A 13932-nucleotide genomic window follows, 5' to 3' on the forward strand; every position below is an offset into this window, starting at 1 on the left:
GACCATGCCATTGCCGTGGATTCGCCACCACGCTCTGAGTAGCAAGCGTCTAAAGCTTAGATTGTACTGCCCGACTCATAGCAGTTAAGAAATAGATGCTATTTTTTTTCTCAGCCGCTTCTATGTGCTATTTTTATTAGTTTATACACCTGTGCATAAAATAAGGCCTGTATTAGAGGAAACATGGCATGAAACTTTCTGTAAGCTACATATAGACTCTATGGTCTTTGCCTTATGAATGTCCTAGGTGTGGCTAGAGAATAATGAGACGTAGAAACCACATGTGAAAATCACCCTGGCTCAGATTAGGATCAGTGTTCGACTTCGCAAGAATTGAGGATACCTCCTCAGCTCTCTCTCTAATGACTCTTAAATTGTGTTTTAACACTGAATTTTGCTTCCAACATTGTCAATCTTCTAAAGTACTCCCTGAAAGGCCGGAAATGGTCAAAGCAGTACACCAGGTTCTGCTGAAGGTCAGTCAGGAAAGGATAGGAAAGACCATGATGCTCATAAGACATTGATTCAGACATTTTTCTTTGGAAACCTGGAGCTTACTTTATTTTATTTTTATCCTTACCTAAGGATATGTTTATTGATTTTAGAGAGACAGGAAGAGATAGAGAGAGAAAGAAAGAGAGAGAAAGAGGTGAGAAAGAAACATCCTTTCCCATATGGGATAAAACCACAACCTGAATATGTGCCCTGACTGGGAATTGAACTCTTGACCTTTCAGTGCACAGAAGGACACTCCAACCAACTGAGTCACACTGGCCAGATCTGGATTCATTCTTTAAAAGACAATGCCAAGCCCTTGGCTCAGCGGTTAGAGCACACACCAAAAGACCTCAGGTTTGGTTCTGGGTCAAAGGCATGTACCTGGGTTTCGGGTTCTATCCCCAGCCCCAGTACACGTCATGTGGGAAGCAACCAATCTATATCTCTCTTACATTGATGTTTCTCTCTCTCTCTCTCTCTCCCTCCCTCCCTCTATTTTTCCCTCCTTCTACCTTCCTTCCACTCTATCTAAAAATCAATGGAAAAGTATCCTCAGGTGAGGATTAAAAAACAAACAAAAACAATGCCAAAAGAAAAATCTTCAGGAATATTTTGAGAAAGAAAAGCAGCCTATATTTCTAATGGAGGGCTACAATTTCCCAATTTCCATCTTCTTTTCACTAAACTGTAATGCTCCTTGAGCAAAAGCCAATTAAAGACGACCCAAGAGATTCCTCTCTTTTTTCCTGAAGGAAAACAGTCAAGGAGCAGAAGACCAGATGACGTTGAGTGCAAAATTAAAAGATCTGAAGAGGCCACAGATTTCTAAAAAGCTGCAAGAACAATGGGTCTGTCCGAGGGTGGGCCAGGACATCCTGAACAACTCACCACTGGCGCATTGATGTAGACGAATTAAAAGAAAGGGAGAAATGAAGGGGAGGCAGCTGTAAACTGCTTGGGGGGTGAATTGAAAATAATTAGCCCACATACATGATGCCATTTCTGGGTGCTCCCAAAGCTTTTCATTATTTTCCTAATTCCATCTTTCCCTAAAACTCATCTCCCAATTCAAATAATTTCTTTTTTATTGCAAGGTCTCCTGGTTGGGACTCTGAGCCTGGGCCCCAAAGGGGCCAGACAACTCTCATTTCAAATCCAGCTGGCTTGTGGGGGGAAAAAATCTGTTAAATGAGCTTTTCTAATGTATACAGCTGCTGTTGTTCATTTGTTTCCCTTCAGCTTTTCCGATCGAAGTTCACTCTTTTTAAATTTTTTTTATAGTAACTTGCAATGTGCACTCTCTTATCCATAATGCCTAAAGCTCAGAAAACTAAGTTTTTTGTAAATTTAATGACAAAACCAGACTCACGTGAGATGTTTTATAATGTCTACTTCTCATTCTTACTCTGAATTTTAATGTTTCATTGCATAGATTTAAGTGTGTTTATTACGGGATGCTGCTTTGGGCCTCCCTGGAGATATAACACAATATGCCATGCTCACTGCATTATTGCTTTACTCTCCGAAAATTCCAAATTCCAAAGCTTGTCTGGGATTGTGGAGCTGCAATCAAGAATTCCTCTTCAAGAGCAGAGATGAACTTGTTCAGCTGCTGGGGGGATTTGGGTTAAACTTGAAACAAGATCCTTATGGCCAGAAGAGTTGTAAAACATGGATATTTTCTCCTAAATGACTGTGTTGAGAGATCAGAAGCAATATTTAACATGGAGTTCAAACTTAAAAGTTAACACCAAACTGCTTACAAGACTCTGACCTTCACATATAAGAGGGGGTGGACAGGAAATGCAACTGAATGCATTTCGGGGAGTCACCAGATTAGGAAGAATAGAAAATAACATGTGAGCATTATGGCAATTTTATTTTATATTTATTTGGTTAATCCTCACGCAAAGATATTTTTTCCATTGATTTTTAGAGAGAGTGGAAGGGCCCTGTCTGGTTTGGCTCTGTGGTTAGAGCGTCAGCCCGTGGACCAATGAGTCTTGGGTTTGATTCTGGTCAAGGGCACGTACCTCAGTTGCAGTTTGTCCCTGGCCCTGGTTGGAGTCGTGAGAGAGGCAACTAGTCGATGTGTCCCTTTCGAGTTGATGTTTCTCTCTCTCTCACTCTCTCCCACTCTATCTAAAGATAAATAGAAAAATATCCTCAGATGAGGATTAAAAAAAAAAAAATAGTGTGGAAGGAAGGGAGGGAGGGGAAGAGAGAGAGAGAGAGAAAGAAATCTCATTGTGAGAGAGACACATCAATGACTGGTTACCTCCCACACGTGCCCTGGACCAGGGCAGGGGGTCAAGCCTACAATCCAGGTAGGTGCCATTGACCAGGAATCGAACCCGAGACCCTTCAGTCTTCGGGCAATGCTCTAACCACTGTACCACACTGACCAGGGCTTATGGCAAATTTTTGATGTGCCAACTTTGATGTCTCTGAAGCATTTAGTGTGGATTTCTCAATTAAAGGGGTAATTTTTAGAGTGATGACCTTGGTACTTAAAAGGCTCCCTGTGTGATGATAGATCTTTCCATTTTGTGTTTCACGTGCTTGAACTTGAAATACCATGAGCATTAGACTTAATGGCATAGGCCATGTTGCAAGTAGGAGTCGTGGCAATCAAACCAAACTTTAGATAATTGTTTCTCTACCTTGGCTGCATATTGGAATCACCCCTAGGCATCTTTGACAAAAAGGTTAATGCCTGCATCTCATCTTCAGAGATTCAGATTTAATTGTCTGGGTGGCTCCATGAATATGAGAATTTTTTAAGCTATCAGGTGATTTCAATATACAGCCAGGGTTGCGAATCCTGCTTTAGAAGAAGTCTCTTAACAAATTGGAAGACCTTTATTGTATATTATCTCCCAACATATCTTTTGGGTAAGCCCTTATAATGACTTTGATGAAGCTATCATAGGAGACATTGTGTCAGATACTGCTATGCAACAGAAACGGGTACAGGCTAACAGGAGGTAGGAGGTTTGTGTGGTGGTTACGCTAATTAAGAACTGAAAAGGGGTAATGTGGACAGATGGAAGAATAGGATGAGATTGACAGCTGTCACTGTTGGCTGACATAGTTCTTATATTTCATTCACCGGTCTGGGGCACAGGGACCACTCAAAGTCTCTGATACTTCAGTGTCAGCCGGTTAGAGACAGTGATCATGAAGCACAGCATTCAGTTTACGTATCGTTAGGACATCAGGTCTCAGACTTTAATGTGCACAAAAGTCACTTGAGCGTCTTGTTAAGATATTAATTCCCTAGAGTCAGAAATCCTGTATTTCAAGCCAGTGGCTAAGAACTTCTTTTCAAGGCCAGAGTTTTTCAAACTTCGGTGCTCATGTGAATAAACTGGGGGGCTTGTTAAAATGCAACCCCATCTCCAGATCCTGATTCTGTAGGTCTGGGATTGGCCTCAAATCCAGTATATTTTTTTCCAGCTGATGCTGCTAGTCCAGGACCACACTTTGAGTTTTCAAACATCAGTTAAATAAAACAGACTAGCATTCTTTTGAATTTATTGTTAACAGTTCAATATTCACTTTCAGAGGTAAGCATCTAGACATTATGTGAAATGAAAATGTCCTTATGAAGTTTATATATTAAAATTCTACCAGTCAATTGAAATATAAATATACATTTATTACTACAAGGGAAAATTGCTACTTTAGTTAATGATTACAAAAGTTGTTAATTTTATGTACTAAATCAAGGATTAAACACTTTCAAATAGTTAAATCAATAAGAAAATAGATCAGCAGCTAGTAAGGATATTACGCAAGAATGCCTCTAGATAACTTTAGGAAGAACATACTATCCTTTATGAGTCAAGAAATGTTTGCACAATTTTAAATAAGAATGGAAGACAGAATAACAGAGATTGCTTATAAACCATATTTATAGTCTTTGCAAAGGTATTAGTTTATTATTATTAATGATATTAACAAAATATGCTTCATAAATCATATTTTTATTTTGCTACTTAATTTCATTCAGGCTGTGAGTTTTTAAAGAAACCAACCTGCTCTAGAAGGTCATTCTAAATTAGTGATATTTGGCTTCACCCAATATTTATTTTAACACTAGGCCATTTGGCATTTAGCCAAAATGAATATTTGCTACACTTCCAACATGAATTTTAGGAGCTGAATCGAGGAAGCTCCAAAAAGCATGGGTCAGACACTGTCCAAAGGGCTCCTGGTTAACTGGAGCATCTCAGGCCTCCCTGCCCAGCTCCCCTCACTGAGAATCTTGTAGAAAGTCAAAATTGGTCCATTGATCTCCCTTATTCCAAGGGTTGGGTGAGTTAAGTTTTCTAGATTAAATAAAGGGTGCCTAGACAAATTGGAATCTCAAATAAACAATAAATTATTTTTTTAGAGTAAGGATGCCCCATGAAATATGTAACACATTCCTGCATTGTTATTTGCTATGCGTGCATTAAGTGAGGTCTTAGCTGCAAGAAACTTGTCGTAAGAGAGTGTTTATGAAACTCATTATTTCTTCCCTTCCAACATCAAATGGGAGACATCTGGAATAGAATGATAGTTTCTTTAAATTCATAAGGTGTGACAATAAAACAATTTGGGAAGGGCTCCATTTTTGTGTGTGTATCTATGACTTTGGTTTTGTTGTTGTTGTTGTTGTTGTTATAGACGTTTCTCCTTTTCTTCCCCCATTGACACCTTCCTGCCCATCCCTTCCACCCCGTCCCCGATTTTGTTGTCCATGTCCATTGGTTATATGTACATGCATATAAGTTCTGTGGTTTATCTCTTCCCTCCCCCCACCACCCCCTCTTCTGAGGGTTGTCAGTCTGTACCCTTATTCCATGTCTCTGGATCTACCCTATTCCTCAGACTGTTATGATCATTATATTTTACAAATAAGTGAGATCAGGTGGTATTTGTCTTTTTCAGCATGGCTTGTTTCACTTAGGATAATACTTTCCAGGTCCCTCCATGTCATCTCAAAGGATAAGAGATCTTTCTTTCTTACAGCTGCATAGTACTGCATTGTGTATATGTACCACAGCTTTTTTATCCATTTGTCTACTGATGGACACTTGGGCTGTTTCCAGATCTTAGCTATTGTAAATAGTGCTGCTATGAACATGGGGGTAGATATATTCTTTCTGATTGGTGTTTCAGGCTTCTTAGAGTATATTCCTAGAAGTGGTTTCACTGGGTCAAATGGCAGCTTAATTTGTAATTTTTTGAGGTAACACCCTATTGTTTTCCATAGTGGCTGCACCAGTCTGCATTCCCACCAGCAGTGTAGTAGAGTCCCCTTTTCTCCACACCCTCAGCAACACTTGTTTGATGATTTGTTGATGGTGGCCATTCTGACAGGTGTGAGATGATACGTCATTGTTGTTTCAATTTGCATCTCTCTGAAGATTAGTAATGTTGAGCATTTCTTCATATGTCTCTTGGCCATTTGTATGTCCTGTTTGGAGAGGTGTCTATTCAGTTCCTCTGCCCATTTTTTTTTTTTCCTCACCCGAGGACATTTTTCCATTTTTTGTACAGATAGAGTGGGAGGGAGAGAGAGGAAGGGAGAGAGAGAGAGAGAAACATCGACGTGAAGGGACACATCGAGTGGCTGCCACCCGCACGACCAACGAGGGCCGGGGACAAACTGCAACCGAAGTACGTGCCCTTAGCGGGAACCGAACCCGGGTCTCTCCGGACCGCAGGCCGATGCTCTAACTGCTGAGCCAAACTGGCCATGGCCCTCTGTCCATTTTTTAATTGGGTTCTTTGTCTTCCTTTTGTTGAGTTGTATGAGCACTCTATATATATTGGAAATTAACCCCTTATCTGATACATCATTGGCAATGATGTTCTCCCATACAGTGGGTTGCCTTTCCATCTTGATGATTGTTTCTTTTGCTGTGCAGAAGGTTTTTAGTTTGATGTAGTCCCATGTGTTCATTTTCTCCTTTGTTTCTGTTGCCTTAGGTGATGTATCAGTGAAAATTCTGCTGCGTGTGATGTCTGAAATTTTGTTGCCTACAGTTTCTTCTACGATTTTTATGGATTCATGGCTCACATTTAAGTCTTTTATCCATTTTGAGTTTATTCTTGTGTATGGTGTAAAATGATGGTCTAGTTTAATTTCCTTGCATGTAGCTGTCCAATGTTCGCAACACCATTTATTAAAGACGCTGTCTTTACTCCACTGTATGCTCTTGACTCCTTTGTCAAATATTACTTGAGCATAATGTCTTGGGTCCCTTTCTGGGTTCTTTGTTCTGTTCCACTGGTCTATATACCTGTTCTTGTGCCAGTACTAGACTGTTTTGATTACAGTCACTTTGTAGTATAACCTGATGTCTGGTATTGTGATCCCATCTACTTTGTCCTTCTTTTTCAAAATTGCTGTGGCAGTTCGGGGTCTTTTTTGGTTCCATATGAACTTTTGAAGTATTTCTTCTAGTTCTGTGAAGTATGCCGTTGGTATTTTGATGGAAATTGCATTGAATCTATAGATTGCTTTGGGTAGTATGGACATTTTAATGATGTTAATTCTTCTAATCCATGAACAAGGAATGTGCTTCCACTTTTTTATATCTTCCTTTATTTCTTTTTTCAATGTCCTGTAGTTTTCTGCAAATAGGTTCTTTACTTCTTTGGTTAAGTTTATTCCTAGGTATCTTAATTTTTTTTTTGCCATGATAGCAAATGGGATTGTTTTTTCAGTTTCTCTTTCTGTGAGTTCATCATTGGTGTATAAGAATGCCATCGATTTCTTGACGTTAATTTTGTATCCTGCTACATTGCCAAATTCATTTATTAAGTCTAGTAGATTTTTGATTGAGTCTTTAGGGTTTTCTATATATAATATCATGTCATCTGCAAATAATGACAGTTTCATTTCCTCCTTTCCAGTTTGGATCGCATTTATTTTTACTTCATGTCTGATTGCTGTGGTTAAGATTTCTAGTACTATGTTAAATAAGAGTGGCGAAAGTGGGCATTCCTGTCCTGAAGAAAAATTATTTTAGTTTTTGCCCATTGAGTATTATGTTGGCTGTAGGTCTTTGATATATGGCCTTTATTATGTCAAGGTATAATTGCTCTATTCCCACATTGTTGAGCATTTTTATCAGAAATGGATGCTGGATTTTGTCGAATGCTTTTTCTGCATCTATTGGTATGATCATGTGGTTTTTATTCTTCATTTTATTTATGTGGTTTATCACATTTATTGATTTGCAAATATTGTACCAGCCTTGTATCCCTGGGATGAATCCCACTTGGTCATGATGAATAATTTTTTGATGCATTGCTGGATCTGATTTGCTAATATTTTGTTCAGGATTTTGGCATCTATGTTCATCAGGGATATTGGCCTGTAGTTTTGTTTCTTTGTAGTGTCTTTCTGGTTTTGGAATTAGAATTATGCTGGTCTCATAAAAGGAGTTTGGTAGGCTTCCTTCTTCTTGAATTTTTTGAAACAATTTGAGGAGAATGGGTATTAGGTCTTCTTTGAATGTTTGGTAAAACTTCCCTGAGAGGTCATCTGGGCCTGTGCTTTTGTTTGCTGAGAGAGTCTTGATTACTTCTTCAATTTCCTGAGTTGTTATTGGTGTGATCAAGTTTTCTATCTCTTCCTGGTTCAGTTTTGGGAGACTATGTGTTTCTAGAAATTTGTCCATTTTGCTTAGATTTTCGAATTTGTTGCCATGTAATTGTTCATAGTAGCTGTTAATGATCTTTTGTATTTCTGTGGTGTCAGTTGTTACTTCTCCTCTTTCATTTCTAATTTTGTGTATTTGGGTTCTCTCTCTTTGTTTCTTGGTGAGTCTAGCTAAGTGTCCATCAATCTTGTTTATCTTTTTGAAAAACCAGCTCTTTGTTTCATTGATCCTTTAAATTGTTTATTTTTTTATTTTCTTTTTATTTTTTGGTCTCTATGTCATTTATTTCTGCTCTGATCTTTACTATTTTCTTCCTTCTACTTGCTCTGAGGTTTTCTTTTTGTTTGCTTTCTAGTTCTTTAAGTTGTGAGTTTAGATAGTCTATTAGAGATTTTTCTTGCTTCTTGAGATAGGCCTGTAGTGCTATGAACTTCCCTCTAAGAACTGCTTTTGCTGCATCCCATAGATTTTGTGTCATTGTGTGTTCATTTTCATTGGTTTCCAGGAAGGTTTTAATTTCTTCCTTGATCTCCACAGTAACTCATTCATTGTTTAATAACATGCTATTTAGCCTTCATGTGTTCCAATGTTTTTGCATGTTCTTGTTGCAATTGATTTCTAGTTTCATGCCATTGTGATCTGAGATGTTTGATATGATTTCAATCTTCTTGAACTTGTAGAGACTTAGTTTGTGTCCTAATATGTGGTCTATCTTTGAGAATGTCCCATGTGCACTTGAGAAGAATGTGAATTCTGTAGTTTTGGGGTGTAATTTTCTGTAGATATCTATTAAATCCATTTGGTTTAGCGCTTCCTTTAGAGTCTCTGTTTCCTTGCTAATTTTTGTCTAGAGGATCTATTCAGTGATGTCAACAGGGTGTTGATGTCTCCTGCTATGATTGTATTGCTGTCAATTTCTCCCTTGAAGTCCTTCAGAAGATTTATAATATATTTTTGTTCTCCTGTATTGGGTGCATATATGGTTATCAAGGTTATACCTTTCTGTTGGATAGATCCTTTCAATATTATGTAGTGGCCTTCTTTGTCTCTAGTATGGCCTTCATTTTGAAATTTATTTTATCAGATATGAGTATTAATACCCCAGCTTTTTTTTCCTTTTGTTTGCTTGGAAGATTTTTTTCCATCCCTTCACTTTCAACCTATGTGAGTCTTTTGTTGTGAGGTAGGTCTCTTGTAGACAACATATATGTGAGTCATGCTTTCTTATCCCATCAGGTACTCTGTGTCTTTTTATCAGAGCATTCATACCATTCACAATTAAGGTGATAATTGATATGTACTTATTTGTTGCCATTTTGTTTAATGTGGTTATTTTTTTCCTATTTCTTCTACTAATTACAGCAGTGCTATGAACATTTCTTGCAGTGCTGGTTTGGTGCTAATGTATTCCCTTAGCCTTTTTTTTTTTTTTTGTCTGGGAAGCTCTTTATTTGACCTTCTATTTTGAATGATAGCCTTGCTGGGTAGAGTTGTCTTGGATTTAGATCCTCCTTTTTCATGACCTGGATTACTTCGTGCCATTCCCTTCTCGCCTGTCGTGTTTCTTGTGAGAAGTCATCTGAGAGCCTAATTAGGGTTTCTTTGTAGGTAACCAGTTGCTTATCTCTTGCTGCTTTTAGGAGTCTCTCTTTGTCTTTAATTTTTGGCATTTTAATTAGTATGTGTCTTGGTGTGGGCCTGTTTGGGTTCTTCTTACTTGGGGCTCTCTGTGCTTCTTGAATTGGGATGCCTTCTTCCTTCACCAAATTAGGGAAGTTTTCTGTCACTCTTTCTTCAAATATATTCTCTAACCCTTGCCCATTTTCTTCTTTTTCAGGGACTCCTATGATGCGAATATTATTACATTTCCAGTTCTCTTACGCAGTCTTCCTGTTTTTTAATTGTTTTTTCCTTTTGTTTTTCTGATTGGTTGATTTTTTCTACCCTGTCTTCTAATTCACTGATCCGGTCCTCAGCTTCCTCTACTCTGCTGTTTAGACCTTCTAATGTGTTCTTTATTTCTAGTATGTCATTCTTTATTTTTTCTTGGTGGATTTTAATTTTCAATTGTTTGATCTTTGACGTTTCTATGTCTTTACTCATGGTGTTGATGCCCTTACTCATGCTGTTGAGCTTCCTCGGGATCATGGCTCTGAATTCTAGCTCTGTTAACTTGCTTAACTGCACCTCATTTATCTCATCTTTGGTAGAGGTTTCTTGTTCTTTCATTTGGCACTTGTTTCTTTGTTTCACCATTTTGGCTATCTCAGTGGGCTTTGGAGCCTGCAAATTTTCCCTGTGGGTGTTGGTGTTCTTCGGTTTGTGGCTCCCTTTCCTGGGTTTGGATAAGCAAGAGAGGACCCACGTTAAGCACCACAGTCACGTCTTACTTTCTTGGGTAGAGTTGAAAGCCCAGGAACGGTTCAGTTATTCTCTAGCTTTTTGCCTGTAGGCTATTAGTCCCCGGTTATTTGAAGAGCCTTGGGTTCTCAGTTGAATGAAAAATTCCCTCAGGTGCTCAGTATAAGGGGATTTCCCAAGGGTGGGGCAGATGCTGGTTGTTAATGAGCCTCAATTTGCATTTCAATGGCCCAGCTGGGTAGGGTTGAATCTCTGAGGGAGGTGCCACCGTCTCTTCCCAGAGCTCTGGGAAGGAGTAAAATGGTCACTGTCCTGAGTGGCTGCAACTCAGCAAAAGCTCTGAGCACCCTCCAAATCTCAAGTGTCCCCACACAGTTTCAGTCCAGTTCACCTTCACCGTGCTGGAGCCAAAGTGAGTGGCTCTGGCCATTTTGGTGCTCTGTCCCAGCTCTCTGTGCTGTGGAGCTGCTTGGGAGTTTAACCCGAGGGCACTGCTCACAGCTAAGACCGGTGCTGTGCATGGGCTCCCAGCCTTCCTCTCGTACCTCTGCAGTTCTACCAGGATCGATTCAATGTCCCTGGTTATGGTCCTCGCAAGCTGCTTTTCTGTTGCTTTTTCCCAACGATTTGTCTTTATTTTAGCTGTAATTCCAGTTTGGTCCTGGGATATGGTTTGTGTATCTTCCATTCACTTGCCGCCATTTTTTTGTAAAAGAGGGCCCCATTTTTTACTGGGAATGTTGTCTAATCATTAAAAGACTAGTTTAAACTGTGGTAAACTTTATTTCAATCCCTGTTCTACCATGGACTGGCTGTGACATTTTGACCTAACCTTTTACCTTATTTCATAGCTCTAAGACACCAGTGCTTAGAAAGTATAGCAATACAAAATGCCACCACGAAAGAAACAATGCTGCCAATTGAAGTATGACACAATGCAGTTCACATTGCTATGCAATATCTTCCTAGAACTTTTTCAATGATTATAAAGCATATCTTTATTTCAGAAATATTAAAATGTAGGGCAGAAACAAATGTCTTAGAATTGAATTATCGTATTTTGACTTGCCTCATTTATATGAGAATAATTATCAGTTTCCCTACTGAATACACACAGACATCAGACCAAGAAATTAATAATCAGCTCTTGTTTCCCAATCTAGTTTTAAATTGCACAACCAGGAACTTTAGCTTGCAGGTTAGAATGTTTTCCAATGTCAAAGTAGCATAAAGGGAAGTTGAAATTTCTTATAGTCTTTTTAGAACAAATATTGTATGATTCCACTCATATGAAGTATCTAAAATAGTCAAAATCATAGAGACAGGAGTAGAAAGGTGGTTTTCAAGAGCTGGGGTAGGGAAGTAATTAGTATTTAGTGGATATAGAGTTGTAGGTGTTGCAAGATGAAAAAGTTCTAGGGAGCTATTGCCTAGCAATGTGAATATCCTTAAGACTCCTGAACCATACATTTAAAAATGGTAAACGTGGTAAGTTTAATGTTATGTGTGCTTTACCATATTTAAAAAGTTCTTATTGTCTTTTTTATTTTTTTAAAGATAATTTTTTAAAAATTCTTTTTCTTTATTGATTTTAGAGAGAGAGAAAGGGAGAAGGAAAAAGATAGAAACATCAATGAGAGAGAACATTGATTGGCCCCCTCCTGCATGCCCCCCACTGGGGATCGGGTTCAAAACCTGGGCATGTGTCCTGACTGGGAATCGAACTGGTGACCTCTTGGTGAATGGGTTGACACTCCATTACTGAGCCACACTGGCTGAACCTTACTGTATTTTTTTTTTTAATTTCACCCAGGGACATTTTTGCATTTATCTTCAGATAGAGCAGGAGGGAGAGAGGGAGGAAGAGAGAGAAAAACATCGATGTGAGAGAGACACATCGAGTGGTTGCCACCCACACAACCCCAACCAGGGCCAGGGACAAACTGCGACTGAGGTATGTACCCTTAGCAGGAACCGAACCCGGGACTCTCCAGTCCACGGGCCAATGCTCTAACCACTGAGCCAAACCGGCCAGGGCCTTATTGGATTTTTTAAAAGGTTCTTTCATGTGTGGGTCAAAACTAAATAGTCTTTTGATCCACCAAGTGAAGAACTATCTTTATGATTATTATGCGTAAGAATACAATGTTGTTTAAATAGAAAGTAGATAGATCAGTGAGGTTGTATCATCTACCCACTCATCTATCCTTTGATCCATCCATCCATCCATCCATCCATCCACCCACCCATCCATTTATGCATCCAATAATCCACCCAATATTTGTTGAATTTCTATTCTGTGCCAGGTACTGGGATAAACTTAGAGAAATCAGAGATGAAAGAGTCCTTATAGTCAGGGAAAGCCCCCCAAAAGTACTACAATACCCTACTTCTTAACAGATGAGTCTTTTTGCATCTCAAATCTGAAAAATAGCTCGCGTCTCTTTTCCACATGTAATGCTCTCCTTTCTCTTCACAGACTATTCAAACCCCACCCATTTCTTCAAAAGTCAACTCAAATCCTCCTGCGCTATGAAGTATTTCCTGGCTTTTATGAACCTCCCCTTTCCCAAACTCCTAAGTTACTGAAGTATAAAATTTGGCTCCTTTCTAACTGGGTATTGGATAAGTAAAATGCATATATTAGATATGTTAGTGTGTTAGATAGTCATACAAGCTAAGGAAAAACATTAGGCAGGATTGGGAAATATAAATATTGGGGAAGAGGAGGGTTGAAATGTTAAATAAAGTAGCCAGTTAAAGGTTTACTCAACAGCAGAAGTTTGAGTAGTAACCTAAATTAAGTGAGGGGTGAGCCATGTTGGTACTTGGAAGAGTGATATTCCAAGCAAAGAAAACAGCTAGTACAATAGCCCTTAGATGTTGAAGCTACAAGACAAAGTGGTTCTAATGGAATGATAAAGGTATGAAGTTGGGAAAAGAACTCAGAGATAACATGGAGGCAGGTCATGTAGGACCTGTAAGTTTTACTGAGAACTTTGGCTTTTACTTTGAATGGAATGAGGCTGAGAAGTGATATAATCTAACTTATTTATTTTTCCTCATCTTATTTTATTTTATTTTTTAGTTCTCACCCAAGGACATTTTTTTCATTGATTTCTAGATAGAATGGAAGGGGGAGAGAGAGAGAGAAACATCAATGTGGGGAGGATACATCGAATGATTGCCTCCTGCACAATCCCGACCAGGGCCGGGAATTGAACCTGCAATCCAGGTAGGTACCCTTGATCAGAAATCAAACCTGCGACCCCTCAGTCCACAGGCTGACAGTCTAATCGCGAGCCAAACCAGCAAGGGCTCCTTAACTTATTTTTAACAGAATCTTCTTGACCTCTGTGCTGAGAGTAGATTGTGAAGGTGGGAACAAAAGGAAATGCAAGGAGACCAA

At 39.0% G+C, this 13932-nt stretch overlaps 1 pseudogene; it reads left to right on the forward strand.

Annotated features, from left to right (window-relative positions):
• The first annotated feature begins 443 nt into the window (after window positions 1-443).
• LOC118618525 overlaps window positions 444-13932 on the forward strand; it is a 39517-nt pseudogene continuing 26028 nt past the window's right edge.

The sequence above is a fragment of the Molossus molossus genome, unplaced genomic scaffold (genome assembly GCF_014108415.1).
Source record: "Molossus molossus isolate mMolMol1 unplaced genomic scaffold, mMolMol1.p scaffold_m16_p_6, whole genome shotgun sequence".
NCBI classification, from domain to species: domain Eukaryota; kingdom Metazoa; phylum Chordata; class Mammalia; order Chiroptera; family Molossidae; genus Molossus; species Molossus molossus.